Genomic DNA, 14799 nt, shown 5'->3' with positions numbered 1-14799 from the left:
GCATGGCTCAGGATTCCCTTCCCTTTTTAAGGCCAAAGAGTATTGCATTGTATGGATAGCCCCCATCTTGTTTATCCATTCATCCATCGATGGACATTTGGGTTGTTTTCACCTCTTAGCTATCGTGAATGATGCTGCTATGAACATGGGTGTGCAAATATCTGTTCAAGTACCTGCTTTTTTTTTTTTTTGATAGTAGCCATCGTAATGGGTGTGAAGTGATATTGCATTGTGGTTTTTTTTTTTTTAAAGATTTTATTTATTTATTTAACAGAGATAGAGACAGCCAGCGAGAGAGGGAACACAAGCAGGGGAAGTGGGAGAGGAAGAAGCAGGCTCATAGTGGAGGAGCCTGATGTGGGGCTCGATCCCATAACGCCGGGATCACGCCCTGAGCCGAAGGCAGACGCTTAACCGCTGTGCCACCCAGGCGCCCCTGCATTGTGGTTTTGATTTACGTTTCTCTAATGATTCTCGATGTTGAACATCTTTTTATATGCTCGTCAGCCGTTTGCCTATCACCTTTAGAGAAATACCTACTCATGTCGTTTGCCTATTTTTAAGTTACTTTTGTGTGTGGTTTTATTTGTTGCTGCTGTTGAGTTGTGGGAGTTCTTTGTCTATTCTGGATATTAACACCTTATAATACATGTAATTTGCAAATATCAGCAGTTAACCAATTTTTGTAGGCTGGTCACATATGGGACAATCTTGCTGGATTCTCTTGCTGGTTTCAGTGGTTTGTTAGTTGTTGATATCCTCTCTCTCTCCGGGTAGATAACGACATCATCAGCAAACTCTGAGAGTATCCCTTTAAGTCCTTGAAACTCTTAATTAGTTTCCTTTTTCATAGCATTGACCAGGACCTCTAGGGCTATGCTAGATAGTAGCAGTGACAAAGAGCATTATTGTTAAAGGAAATGCAACTGAATGTTCTCCATTAATTACAATGTTTACTGTAGATGTTTGAAAAATTAAACTTGTTATCTGAGATAATTGTAGATTCACATGCAGTAGTAAAAAATAGTATAAACAGATCCCATGTACCTTTTACCCTGTTTCCCATAGTGATGACACCTTGCGAAGCTATGGTACGCTGTCACAACCAGAATACGCCGATACAGTTAAAATATAGAACATTTCTGTCATCACAAGGATCCCTCATATTGTGCTTTTATAGCCACACCCACTTCCCTATTGCCCCACATCCTCCTTAACATTTGGCAGTTGCTAATCTGTTCTTTATTTCTGTATTTTGTCATTACAAAAATGTTTTATGCGGTATATAACTTTTTGGAACTGGCTTTTTCCCTCAGCATATTTCTCTGTAGATTGCACAAGGTTGTTACATACATGCAGTATCTTATTCCTGAGCTGTATTCCATGGTACGGCTGTAGCACAGCTGGTTGAAGGATTTTTGGATTGTTTCCAGTATTTAGGTAATCTGAATCAATCTGCTCTAAACATTTACGTATAGGTTTTGGTGTGGACATAAGTCTTCATTTCTGGAAGAGAAATGCCCGGTAAGTAGTGTAATTGCTGAATCGTGAAGTAGTTCCATGTTTAGTTTTAAAGAAACAACCAAACTGTTTTCCCAAGTGGCTGTGCCAGCAATGTATGAGCGATCCAGTGTTTCCACATCCCCACCAGCATTTGGTATTGCCACTGTTTTTCATTTTAGCCATTTTAATAGGCGGATGGTGATTTCTCATTGTTCTTTCTTTCTTTCCTTCATTTTTTTTTTTACGATTTATTTATTCATTTGTCAGAGAGAGAGTGAGAGAGAGAGAAAGCACAAGCAGGGGAAATGGCAGGCAGGGCAGGCAGAGCAGGCAGAGGGAGAAGCAGACTCCCTGCTGACCAAGGAGCCCGACATGGGCTTGATCCGAGGACCCCGGGATCATGACCTGAGCCAAAGGCAGACGCTTAACTGACTGAGCCACTCAGGAGTCCCTACCTCATTGTTGTTCTAATTTGCATTTCCCTAAAGGCTAACACCGTTTCATGTGCTTACTTGCCATCTGTATACCCTGCTCTGTGAAATGTCTCTTCATTTCTTCTATTTTCTAATTAGAGTGTTTGCTTTTTCCTGCTGAGTTTTCAGCATTTGTTGTATATTCCAGATACTGGTTCTCTTTTGGACACATGGTTTGCAAATATTTCCTTCCATCATGTATCTCGTCTTTTCATCCTTTTCACAGGTTTTTCACAGAGCAAATATTTCTAATTTTGATGAGGTCTAATTTATTAATATTTCCTTTTATGAAACATGCTTTTGTTGTCGACTCTAAGAATTTCTTGCCTCGCTACATCCTGAAGGCCTCCCCTATTTTAAAAAAACTATCTTTTACATTTAAGTCCATAATCCATCTTAGGTTGAGCCGCTGCTGCTTCCGGCTCTCCTTCTCCACTCTGTTTACCTTTTCTTTTCTTTTCTTGCATTATTTACCGGCTAGAACTTCTTTTTTTTTTTTTTTAATTTTATTTATTTATTTGACAGAGAGAGAGAGAGAGACAGCCAGCAAGAGAGGGAACACAAGCAGGGGGAGTGGGAGAGGAAGAAGCAGGCTCATAGAGGAGGAGCCTGATGTGGGGCCCGATCCCATAACGCCGGGATCACGCCCTGAGCCGAAGGCAGAGGCTTAACCGCTGTGCCACCCAGGCGCCCCCTGGCTAGAGCTTCTAACACCATGTTGAGTAAGAGTGGTGAGAGTGGGTATCTTACCTTGTCCCTGGTCTTAGAGGAAAAGCTTTCAGTCTTTCACCATTAAGTACAGTGTTAGCTCTAGACCTTTTTCTTTTTTCTTTTATCTCTTTTTTAAAAACAAGTTGAGAATGTTCCCTTTATTCCCATTTTTTCCTGAGTTTTTGTTATGAATGGGTATTAAATTTAATCAAATGCTTTTCCTGCATTGGTTGATATAATTGTGTTGATTTGATCATTTTTCTTTGTTAGTCTAATAATATGGTAAAATACACTGATTGATTTTTGAAAATTGAACCAGCTTCACATCCCTGGAAAAACCTCAATGGTTGTAGTGTTTACTGTTTTTTTAATATATTGCTGGATCATATTTGCTAATAATTTTTTAAGGATCTTTGTGCTTATATTGATGCAGGATATAGGTGTGTAGTTTTCTTTTTCATTTGGTTTTGGTATTAGAGTAATATTAGCTTCATAAAATGAATTGGGAAGTGTTTCCTCCTCTTCTGCAAGAGATTGTGTAAAATTTGTGTTAATTCTTCTTTAAATGTTTCGTAGAATTCTCCAGTGAAACCATCTGGGCCGAGAGTTTCCTTTTTGGGAATTTAAATTTCAAATTCCAAATTTAACACCTTAATAGTTCTATAGGGCTATTTAAATGACCTGTTTCATATTGGGTGAGTTGTAATAGTTCGTCTTTTTTGAGGAACTGGTCCATTGTGTTTAAATTCTCAAATTTATGTTTATAGAGTTGTTTGTAGTATTCCTTTATTATCTTTTTGATGTCTGCAGAGTCTGTACTGATATTCCCTGCTTCAGCACTGATATTGGCGATTGCTGTCTTCTTTGTCAGTCTTGCTAGAGTTTCATCAATTTGTTGATCTTTTCAAAGAATCTGTTGTTTCACCGATTTTCCTTATTGCTTTTCTGTTTTCAATTTCATTGAATTGTGCTTTTATCTTTATTATTTCCTTTCTTCAGCTTGCTTTGGGTTTGATCTTTTTCTAGGTTCTTGAGGTATGAACTTTAGATTATTGATTTGAGATTTTTCCTTTTTTTTTTTTTTAAGATTTTATCCATTTATTTATTCGACAGAGATAGAGACAGCCAGAGAGAGAGGGAACACAAGCAGGGGGAGTGGGAGAGGAAGAAGCAGGCTCACAGCGGAGGAGCCTGACGTGGGGCTCGATCCCACAACGCCGGGACCACGCCCTGAGCGGAAGGCAGACGCTTAACCGCTGTGCCACCCAGGCGCCCCTGAGATTTTTCCTTTTTTAAAAGTGTGCTTTTCAAGCTATAAATTCCCCTCTCAGCACTACTTTAACTATGTTCCATAGGTTTTGATATATTGTATTTTAATTTTTATTCAATTCAATGTATCTTTTATTTCCCATGAGACTTACTGTTTGACCCAGGGATTATTTTTAAGTGATTGCTTATTTTTCAAGTGTTTGGAGATTTTTCTGTCATCTTTCTGTTACTGATTTCTAGTTTAATTTTATTGTGGTCAGAGCACATACTCTGTATGATTTCAATTCTTTTAACTTTATTGACATTTGTTTTATGGCCCCAGATAGATCCATCTTGATATATATTCCTTCAGCTGTTGTTAGGTGGAGTGTTTTATAAATGTGAGTTATACCCTATTGGTTGATAGTACTGCTGAGTTCTTCATCCTTGCTGATCCTCTGTTTAATTGTCCAATTACTCATGGAGAGAGTTATGTTGAAGTCTCCAACCTGTGGTGCCGTGTTACAGTCTCGGGGGGTGGAAGTCTAGGCATCCCACGCTGTCGTTCCGGTGTGAGTAGGAATGGGGCCACAGTTGTTTCTATGGTGTTTGCCTGGAACAGAGTAGTTGATTTTCTAAAAGTTGGTTTTTTTTTTTTTTTGAGAGAGAGAGAGAGCGAGAGCGTGCACCTGTACATGAGCGGTGGAGGAGGGGCAAAGGGCGAGGAAGGGAGAGAATCTTAAGCAGACTCCACGCTCAGTACAGAGTCAGACACCAGGCTCAATCTCACCACCCTGAGGTCATGATCTGAGCTGAAATAAAGAGTCGGATGCTTAACGGACTGTGCCACCCAGACGCCCCTATAATTGTGGATTTTATGTTTTTGCTTTCAGTATTTTGCAGCTTTCACAGTTTTTTTATTCATGTGCATTTAGGACTTTTATTTCTTCTTGGTAGGTTGACCCTTTTATCGTTATAAAATGTCCCAATCTGTCTCTGATAATTTTCTTTACTCTGAAGTTTATTTTATCTGATAGTCGTATATTCAGTCAAGTTTCCCTCTGATTAATGATTGAATAATATTTTTTCCCATCCTTTTACTTTTAATCTGCATATATTTGAATTGAACTGAATTTTTTTTGTAGATATCGTATCTTTGGTTCATGTTTAAAAAATCCACTCTACCGATTTTTGCCTTTAATTGATGAATTTAAACCATTTGCATTTAGTATAATTATTGATATGTATATTCATTTACTTGGGCTGCCATAACAAAATACTCTAGACTGGGTGGCTTAAACAACAGAAATTTATTTTCTTATATTTCTGGAGTCTGGAAGTCTGAGATTGGAGTGCAAGCGTGATTGGTGAGAGTTCTCTTCCTGGTTTGCATATGGCTGTCTTCCGGTTGTATTTCCTATGGAGGAGGGAGGGTGGGAGAGAGAACAAAGACAAGCTGTCTGGTGTTTCTTCTTATAAGGGCACCAATTCTATCAGATCAGGGCCTTACCCTTATAACCTCTTTTACCCGAATTATTTCTGCAAAGGCCCTATCTCCAAATACATTGGGGGGTTAGGGTTTCAATGTATGACTTTAGAGACACAATTCAATTCATAGCAATATGCTAGGGCTTAATTCTGCCATTTAATTTTTTGTTGTCTCTTTGTTTTCACTGTTTCTCATTTCTCTGTTTACTTTTTTCTGCTCTTCTGTGGCTTATTTGAACATTTTTGTAATTCCATTCTTATTTATCTATAGTGGTTTTGAGTGTACCTCTTTGTATAGCATTGTTTAGTGGCTGCTCTAGGTATTATTATACATAAATTGTCATAGTCTACTCGTGTCATCATTTCCCAGATTGAGTGGAGTATAGAAACCTCACCTCTCTTTATGTCTCTTTCCCCTCCCTCATAGGTAGTATAATTGTCTTAAATATTTCCTCTGCACACATTTAGAACCATGTCAGGCAGCGCTGTAATTTTTGCTTCAGCCACCTAATGTAATTTACAAAACAAGAGGAGAAGAAAAAATTATTGTATTTACTCATATTTTTTGCTTATCTTGTTCTTCTTTCTCAAAGTTCCAAGGTTCCTCTTTTACAAATTTCACTCTATTTAGAGAACTTCTTTAGTCATTACCATTATTGTTGGGCAGGGGTGAGAGTTCTCCTCCCAAATCCCATTCCACTAACGTACTGGAGAGAGGCCCTCATTCCTGGTCTGCAGATATGAACTCTTGGTGTGGTAGTTGATCTTTTTGGACACACTGCAGGATGATGTCGTGGTGTCATGTTACGGTCTCGGGGGTAGGGGGATGGAGGGGTGGAAGTCTAGGCATCCCACGCTGTCTTTCTGGTGTGAGTAGGAAAGGGGCCACAGCTGTTTCTACAGTGTTTGCCTGGAACAGCGCAGTTGATTTTCTGAAAGTTTTTGTTCTTGATCGGCTGCCTCTGTCCCGGACTTCAGGATAGTGATATCAGGTTTTGGGGGCTTTTCGTTTGTTACTTTGTGTCAGTTGGCCTTTCCAGGTGTTCTGTTTCTTCGGCTCCGAGTTTGGGATCTATCAGGCAAAAAGAAAGCCCAGGGAATGCATCATTGTGTCTTTCCTCAGGTCCTGGTGTCCCACATGGTCTGCCTCCCTCTCTCTACCCTTCGGAGTTTTCTTACGTTTGTTTTATATATAATGTCCAGGGCTTTTAGTTGTACTTAGTGGGAGAAATAGGGAAAAGTAGGTCTATTCCATCTTCACGGAAGTCCTTGTGGTAGGAGGACAAGCTTTACAAAATTAAATTAAATAATTCATTTTATTCCTAGTTTTCTAATAATTTATTTTATAAAAAATCAGAAACATGTTGAAATTTTAAAAAATCATTTTTCGTCATTGATTTGTTTCATTTTATATATATATTTCCCTCTTAATATCCTAATATGGGGGATTATATTGAGAGATTTTTTTGATGTGAAACATCTTTGCATGCCTGTGATAAACCCTATTTGATTATCCTATAGTTACATTTACCGTTGGTTTTATTTAGTTAATATTTTACTTAGGGTGGTGTGTTTACTTTTATAAAGCATGGACATAAAACTTGCTTTTCTTGTATTTCCTTATTTATTTTTGTAATAAAAATTCCTTTATACAATGAATTGGGCAGCTTTTGTTCTTCATTCTCTTTTCTGGAACAACATATAAATGTATCTTTTCGAAGGCCAGCTTTTGTTTCCATTAATTTGCCTTTTGCTCTCCATTTTGTTATCTCTATTCTTTATTATTTCCTTCCTCCTTTCTTTGGGTTTGTTCTGTTCCCCTTCACCTAACTTTTGAGTTGAATGCTTAGCTCATTTTATTTATGTAGTTTTTTTTGTTTCCTGAAAAGTGTATTTAAAGGTAAAAAATTTTCCTCTAAGTTCTGCTTTAGTCATATCTAACAAATTTTGATATGTAGGGTTTAATTTCTGGTCAGTTCTAATTTTTCTTTACATTCTTTATAATTCTGATTTTAACTCAAATGTTATTTATGAAAAATTAAAACTTTTAATTTTGCAATAATTTCAGGTTTCCAGAAACATAAGAATTGTACAAAAAATTCCTTTGACGCTTTGTCTAGATTCAATAGTTTTTTAACATTTTGCTATGTTTGCTTTCTTTTTCTCTGTTTCTCTCTCTAATGTTTTTTTCTAAGCATTTCAGAGTAAGTTGCACACATCATACCCCTTTTCCTGTTGAGTATTTCAGCGCATTTCTTGCTTTTAGCAAGAACATTCTTTTAAAATAAATACAGGAGAGTGATAAAATTAAACTTTGATAAAATACTATTAAATATTATTATCTCATCCACAGTATGTAGTCAAATTTCAGTAATTTTCTCAATAAAGATCCTCATGGTCTCTCCACTCCTTTTATCCTTCTGCCCTGCGATCCAGAATCACGCATTCCAGCCAGTTGTCTTGTTGCTTTAGTCATTTGTAAACTTGAAGGATTCTTCATTTTCCAATTTGTTGAGGCTTGATTAATAAACAAGCTTAAATAATTTTATTGTTCTGCTCTTTAAATCTTTGCTTATTTTTCTATATGCCAGTTTTCGATATGGGTTTGTTAAAATCACCAACTGCAATTAAAATAATCAACTTCTGCCTGTAGTTCTTTCAGTTATTGCTTTATAAATTATGAGGCTGTATTATTGATTACATATACAGTTATGATTCCTATTCCTTCTTGCTCTATTGTTTCTTTTTTTTTTTTTTTTTAAAGATTTTATTTATTTATTTGACAGAGATAGAGACAGCCAGCGAGAGAGGGAACACAAGCAAGGGGAGTGGGAGAGGAAGAAGCAGGCTCATAGCAGAGGAGCCTGATGTGGGGCTCGATCCCATAATGCCGGGATCACGCCCTGAGCCGAAGGCAGACGCTTAACCGCTGTGCCACCCAGGCGCCCCGCTCTATTGTTTCTTTTTAATTATATAAAAATCTTTTTTTTTTGTCCCTTATCAAAGCACTTTTTTTAAACCTTAAATTCTGTTTTGTTGTGTATTGAGATAGTTGCCCAACTTCTTTGGGGTCATATTTGCCATCTGGTAAATCTTTTTCCTCCTTTTAATTTCAATCTTTATGTGTCTCCCTGCTTTAAGTGTATTTATTATAAATAACTCATAGTTTGGTCTTTTTATCTCCTCCATTAGCAGTGCCTCTGTCTTTTAATTGGTAATTGCTGATATATTGAGACTTATTTTCGTAACTCATTTCAAATTTTGTAGTTAATGTATATTGTTTCCTTCTTTTTTTTCACTTTCCATTTGATAGACTGATTTTTTTCCCCCTGCTGGATTAAAAGTTACATTTACTGATTCTGTTCTTATGTTGGTTGGCTATAATTTAAGACATACATTCATGTTTATTTACCTTTATAAATTTTTTAAATACCTTAATATTATATATTGACCCCAAATTCTTTAGCATACTCTATGTCCTTCTGATTTTCTTTTTTAATGCATTTATTTTTAATTTTTTTCCAGCTTTATGGAGGTATCATTGACAAATAAAGATCATGTATATTTAAGCTGCACAGTGTAACTTAAAAAAAAAAGATTTTATTTATTTATTTGTGAGAGAGAGAGAAAGAGAAGGGGGAGAGGCAAAGGGGGAGGGAGAGGGAAAGAGAATCGCAAGGAGACACTGAGCTCAGTGCACAGCCCAAACCTGGGGCTCGATCTCATGACCCTGAGATCATGACCTGAGCTGAAATCAAGAGTTGCACACTTATCTGACTGAGCCACCAAGGTGCCCCACTTTTTTTTTTTTTTTTGAGAGAGAATGAGAAGGAGAGTGTGCAAGCAGGGGGAGAGATAGAAAGAGATGAAAGAGAGAATTCCAAGCAGACCCCACACTCAGGGGGGAGCCCAATGCAGGGCTTGCTCTCATGACCCTGAGATCATGACCTGGGCTGAAATCAAGAGTTGCATGCTTAACCGACTGAGCCACCCAGGCAATCCTTACACAGTGTAATTTTTAAAAAGCTATACAATGTAGAAGTGCCTGGGTAGCTCAGTAATTTGAGCATCTATCTCTTGATCTTAGCTCAGGTCTTGATCTCAGGGTAATGAGCTCAAGCCCCATGCTGAAGCCTGCTTTCTTTTTTTTTTTTAAGCTGTACAATGTGATGATTTAATATATGTATACATTGCAAGATGATTACCACAGTCAAGTTGGTTAACACATCCATTACCTGTCCTTTTGATGTTTTCCTTCTCTTGCCCAAATACCAATCTCCCCACCAAGTGAAGATTTTAAAATCTAAACACACACACACACACACACACACACACACACACACACGCACCCCTTTATTTATTTATTTTTAAAAGGATTATTTATTTATTTATTTAGAAACCTCATGAGCGGAGGGAGGGGCAGAGGGAGAAGGAGAGAGAGAATCTCAAGCAGACTCTGCACTGAGCATGGAGCCCAATGTGGGGCTTGATCCATGACCTTGAAATCATGACCTGAGATGAAATCAAGAGTCAGGTACTTAACCAACTGAGCCACCCAGGAGCCCCTACACACCTGTTTACTTTAATACAATCCTGGTTCTGTAGACAAATCACACTTATTCCTATATTCCTTATTGCAACTTCTTTAATTTGACTCTCTTCTTAAATTTGAGTAAAATCTTTTTTAAAAAGATTTATTTATTTATTTATTTATTTATTTATTTATTTATTTATTGTGTGCATGAGTGGACCTGGCAGAGGGTGAGGGAGAGGGAGAATCTCAAGCAAACGCTGCGCTGAGCCCGACGGGGGCGGGTGGGAGGGGGCTCGATTTCACGACCTTGAGATCATGACCTGAGCTGAAATCAAGAACCCAGCGCTTTGACTGAGCCACCAAGGTGCCCCTCAAGAGCATTTTTAATATGGGTCTTTGGGTTCTAAGGCTTTGTATGTGTAGAAATATTTATTATGCCACCTTATTTGAATAAAATTCAGATGTATATGAAGTTCTAGGTTCAAGCTTCACCACTATAAAATATTGTTTTCATGCATCCATCAACGTTATTGAAAATTGTGATGTCAATCTGATTCTTATTCTGTCACAGAATAAGATATCTTATAAGATATAATAAGAATATAATAAGAATCTACGAACCTTCAGCAGATTTCTCTGTCCTGTTATAATGGTCCTAGGTGTGGAGTCTTTCTTACTGCTCCTGTTTGGCAGTCTTTGAGCCCTTTATTCTGAGGCCTTTCATCTCTCTGTAATATTGGAAAATTCATTACTCACCATTTCCTCAAATATTTATTCTTCTCCTACACTCTCTCTCTCTCTCACACCGCAAGACCTCTTATTATCCCGATGTCAACGCTTCTATTTCCATCCTCCATTTTGTTGAACTCTCTTCTATATTTTCCACACCTTTCTTCCTTCCTGATCTCTTCTGGAACCTTCTGTCTTAGCTTCCTCTTCACTGGTTCTGCTTCAGCTCTATCTGTCCTGCTACTTGTGCCATCCACAGTATTTGCCACGTAGACTGTTATCTTTTAAACTTTTACTATTATCTCTTCATTTTTTATGAATTATCAGTTTTGCTTTATAATGTTGGTATCTTCTACTATTTTGTTAAGTGTATTTACCATCTTACTTTAAGTTCTTTTTTTATACTTTTGTCGCTTCTGCATTAGATAGTATATGGTGCTCGATTTGTTATTTCTGTTTTGCAGCAGGTTTAGCCCTTAGCTGCCTAATTCTGTTGGTCTGTGGACTCACATCTCCAGGGGGGTAACAGCTAGTTTGTGGAGGTGATGTGAAAGGGGGAAGGGATGAAGGTCTGACCGTGAAGGTCTGTGTCCTTCCAGGTCCAGTCCTGGGAGAGAACTCAGAAACACTGTGAGTCTCCCTGGTTGCAGCTACTCAGTCAGCTCTAAGGAATAGCACAACTGGGAGCAGGCAGGCTCTCTGGGAGCGGGGGCCATGATGGCAGGTGATGGAGAAGTGGGTACCCGAGGCTAACACCTAATGTCTTTAGCTCCTTGACCTAGCAAGGCACAGGGGCTCTGATTTCTGTTTATGTGTAAAGCGGAGGCAGTGATGTCACAAGGCAGTTGTGAAGGAGATAAGAGTCAAATTCAAAAAGGTCTTCCTGTAGTCGGCTCTCCTATTGCTGCTTCTATCCCTGGATGCTGCCCTCCGCACTCCCACACACAACGGTTCAAGATGGCAGTTCTGTCTTTTGGCAAGTTCTAAACATTTTATATTTGTTGTTGCCATTGTTGTTGGTACCCTAAATGCTTGTTTCCCTTTGCTTCTATAAACTCACTAAAATGAACTCTGGGTAAGGGAGCCGGAAGGCCAAACCTACTTATTTGCCATCTCAGCAGGAAATAGATTTATTTCTGGTTCTCAAAGGACAGAGGGACAGGTGACGCCCAATGGCTTGCAGTCAGAAGCTTCCTGGTCACTGGAGTCTCATATCTGTGACCAGGACCAGTCTGCTGTCATGCCTGTGCCAAGGGTCTCTCTTCCTGGTGCCAAATGGGATGGTGAGTGGGAATTCTGGTCTGTCTCTGCTCCAGTGACAGGAGAGAAAGGAGACATGGAGAGCCACGAGGCAAGGGTGTGTGTGTGTGGCATGGAGTAGGAGAGATGTTTGTGTTGTGCACGTAGTGTGTACTCCATTGAGCACTTTCTGGGTGTACCTTCAGGGGTGTTTTACTTTGCAGAATCCAAGAAGAGTACTTCAGTGGTTCCTTTCCCGGAAGATACTGACTAGTTTTGGGGGAGGCTGTATGATGAGGCTACATCACTCTGATAGATGGTATTAGCCTTGTGGCCTTTAAGATGTGTTTGGCTGTGTCTTCCTTTTCTCTAATTTAGAAGCATCTGTAGGACTCAGGAATTCCTTCACATTAGCTCTTTTAAGCCACACTAGCACCAGTGTTCGGAACCCTCAAAGCAATCTGCTGCAGCTATCTCTAGTTGGTCCTGCGGCTTCCTATCTTCTCATTGGCCTCTGCTCCCGTTCCTCTCCTCAGTTTCTCTTGGATGGCAGATGCATCTTCCTATGCAGCTACGCTTGGCATGAGATGCATAGCAAATGCGTGTAGAATTGACTGTGTTCTTCGTATTTGAAGGTTAAAGAAGACAGAAGGTTTTTCTCTGTAAGGGCACCCATTCCATTTCTTCCGCCTGTGTGCTCAGTGCAGCTACCAGGAAGTGCGCGCACTGGAATGATCTCTTGAGTGGGAGCAAACCAGGTCTGTGGGGGGCCCAAGTGTTAACAGCAATATTAAACCAGTTCTTTTTTTTTTCCCACGGGAAGATGAACTTGAGTTTATCTTATCCTTACTGTTTCTTTGGAATGTATTGGGTTTAGATAAACAAGGAATGTCAACTGTGCTACAAAGTAACAATTTTAATTACAGAAATGACCCCTGTTTGGTGAACTACGTCTGCATGAGGAAGGCTGAGTAGGCATTAAAGTTTGTGGGCCAATGTGACAAGAAATATATAAAAATCTGTCAGGAAACACAGACCCTGGACTCTGTGTATGGTGTTTCTTGAAACTGAATGTGCCTGTTGGCTTGGAATTCACATTCACAGGCTTGTGAGATATGGTTCCTGCAATTTGTGAGGTTTTCCTATTCTGGGGTGTCTCCTATCCGCCCCTGTGGTCTTGTCTGTTACAGCCAAGCATGTCCCCATGAGATGAGAGGGCAAGAAGCAATACTTAGATTATTGTAAAGACTCCTGAGAAGACATGTTTAATGCCATTAGGCTGATAAACAAGAATGGTGTTTCTTGTCCTATATCCTCCTACAAAGCTAAGCGAACCAGGTTCCAAGTTCTAGTTTAGTATTCACTACTGCCTTTTGAGTGTGTGTGTTAATTTGAACCTAAGACCACAGCTGAGTGACACAGGGGGCATTGCAGGGTTTTTTTTTTTTCTCTATAAAATAACTTTTTCTTTGTTGCTGAAATGTTGTTTTACATAAACAAGTAGTAACTAGAAGACCAATAGTGTTCTTTGACCAAAGCCTTAAAATTTTTTACAGCATCCAGATTTCTCTGGACAGAATTGGAACAAAAATGAAATCATGGTTAATAATAAAATGTTACATTTGTGTAATGCTTTGAATTTTCCAAAGAGCTTTCATGGACATATTTTTGCCTTTGTCCTACTTTTCCTGTATCTTCTCTCCTCTAATTTATCATGGCTTTTATTATACTTACAAAAACTTGCATTCAAAATCCATTTCTCCAATTTTGAACCCACCATTTAGTCAGTACTCATGTATGCCATTACAATTAGAAGCAAAGGAGAGAGGGTCAATGAAATGACTCAAAGCAAAAGACTTGATGGGCCTTGAAAACTGACTGGCCTTAATTTTCTGGTTTGGACAGTTGAGTGGATAGTGGTTTAATCCACTGAAAGAGGAAATACAGGGGAAGGGCATTTTGGGGAGGGATTTAGGGCATGTTTCATTAAAGATCTTAGGAGAGGTGAGTCTCCACTATTTTTACACAGAGGTATCCCACTCTGCTCCCGGAATTATTTTGTTCATGTCTGTTGGGAAGACGGGGAAGCCAGAAGATGGTCAACCTAACGGATCAGCCAGGCCACATGGATTGGGTCAGAAGGAAAGGAAGGTCAGGACTGAGCAGTGGTTTATCAAGTAAATATCAGAAAATGCCAGCTGGCACATGAAGGAGCAGCGATTGGCCTTGGGGAGCCAGGATCATAGACCATACCCAGTTCTGAGGAATCCAGACCATCTCACAGCTAGCAACGTGTTCACCTCTGAAGGAAGAGCACAGACTGTTATACGCTTCTGATCACAGTTGGCAATAAGAGATGGTGAGAGTAACAGACTGGTAAATGAATTCTTAGATCTGCTTTTTCTTTTTTTGAAATTCAACATGGGGCTCAAATTCACGACCCTAAGATCAAGACCTGAGCTGAGATCAAGAGTTGGACGCTTAACTGACTGAGCCACCCAGGCGCCCCTTAGATCTTTTTTTTTTTTTTTATCAAGTTCTCATGGCTGGTGACAAGGTAGACTGCGCTTGTCTAGGACATTTACCTTGAAGTTGTGTCTCACATAACCAGCTTAGAGTCTCCTGAGGTACTTGATGAAAAATGCACTTTTCTGGACCCCCTGACCTGCTGACTCAGAATCCCTGGGGTGAGACTGAGAATTTGCATTTAAGCTACCTCCGAGAAATTCCTAGGTACAGTGAGGTTTAAAAAGCCTGGGTAAGCCGGTTGGGTTAATTATGAGTTATTTTTACCAATGAAAAATTATACCAAATATGAGTTAACTGGGCAACTGGACATTCTTTGGTTTGAGGCTAGTGGCACGGCTTTATCTA

The sequence above is a fragment of the Ursus americanus genome, chromosome 32, assembly GCF_024610735.1.
Source record: "Ursus americanus isolate L20-20 chromosome 32, mUrsAme1.1.p, whole genome shotgun sequence".
NCBI classification, from domain to species: Eukaryota; Metazoa; Chordata; class Mammalia; order Carnivora; family Ursidae; genus Ursus; species Ursus americanus.
Note: the sequence above shows the minus strand (reverse complement) of the source record.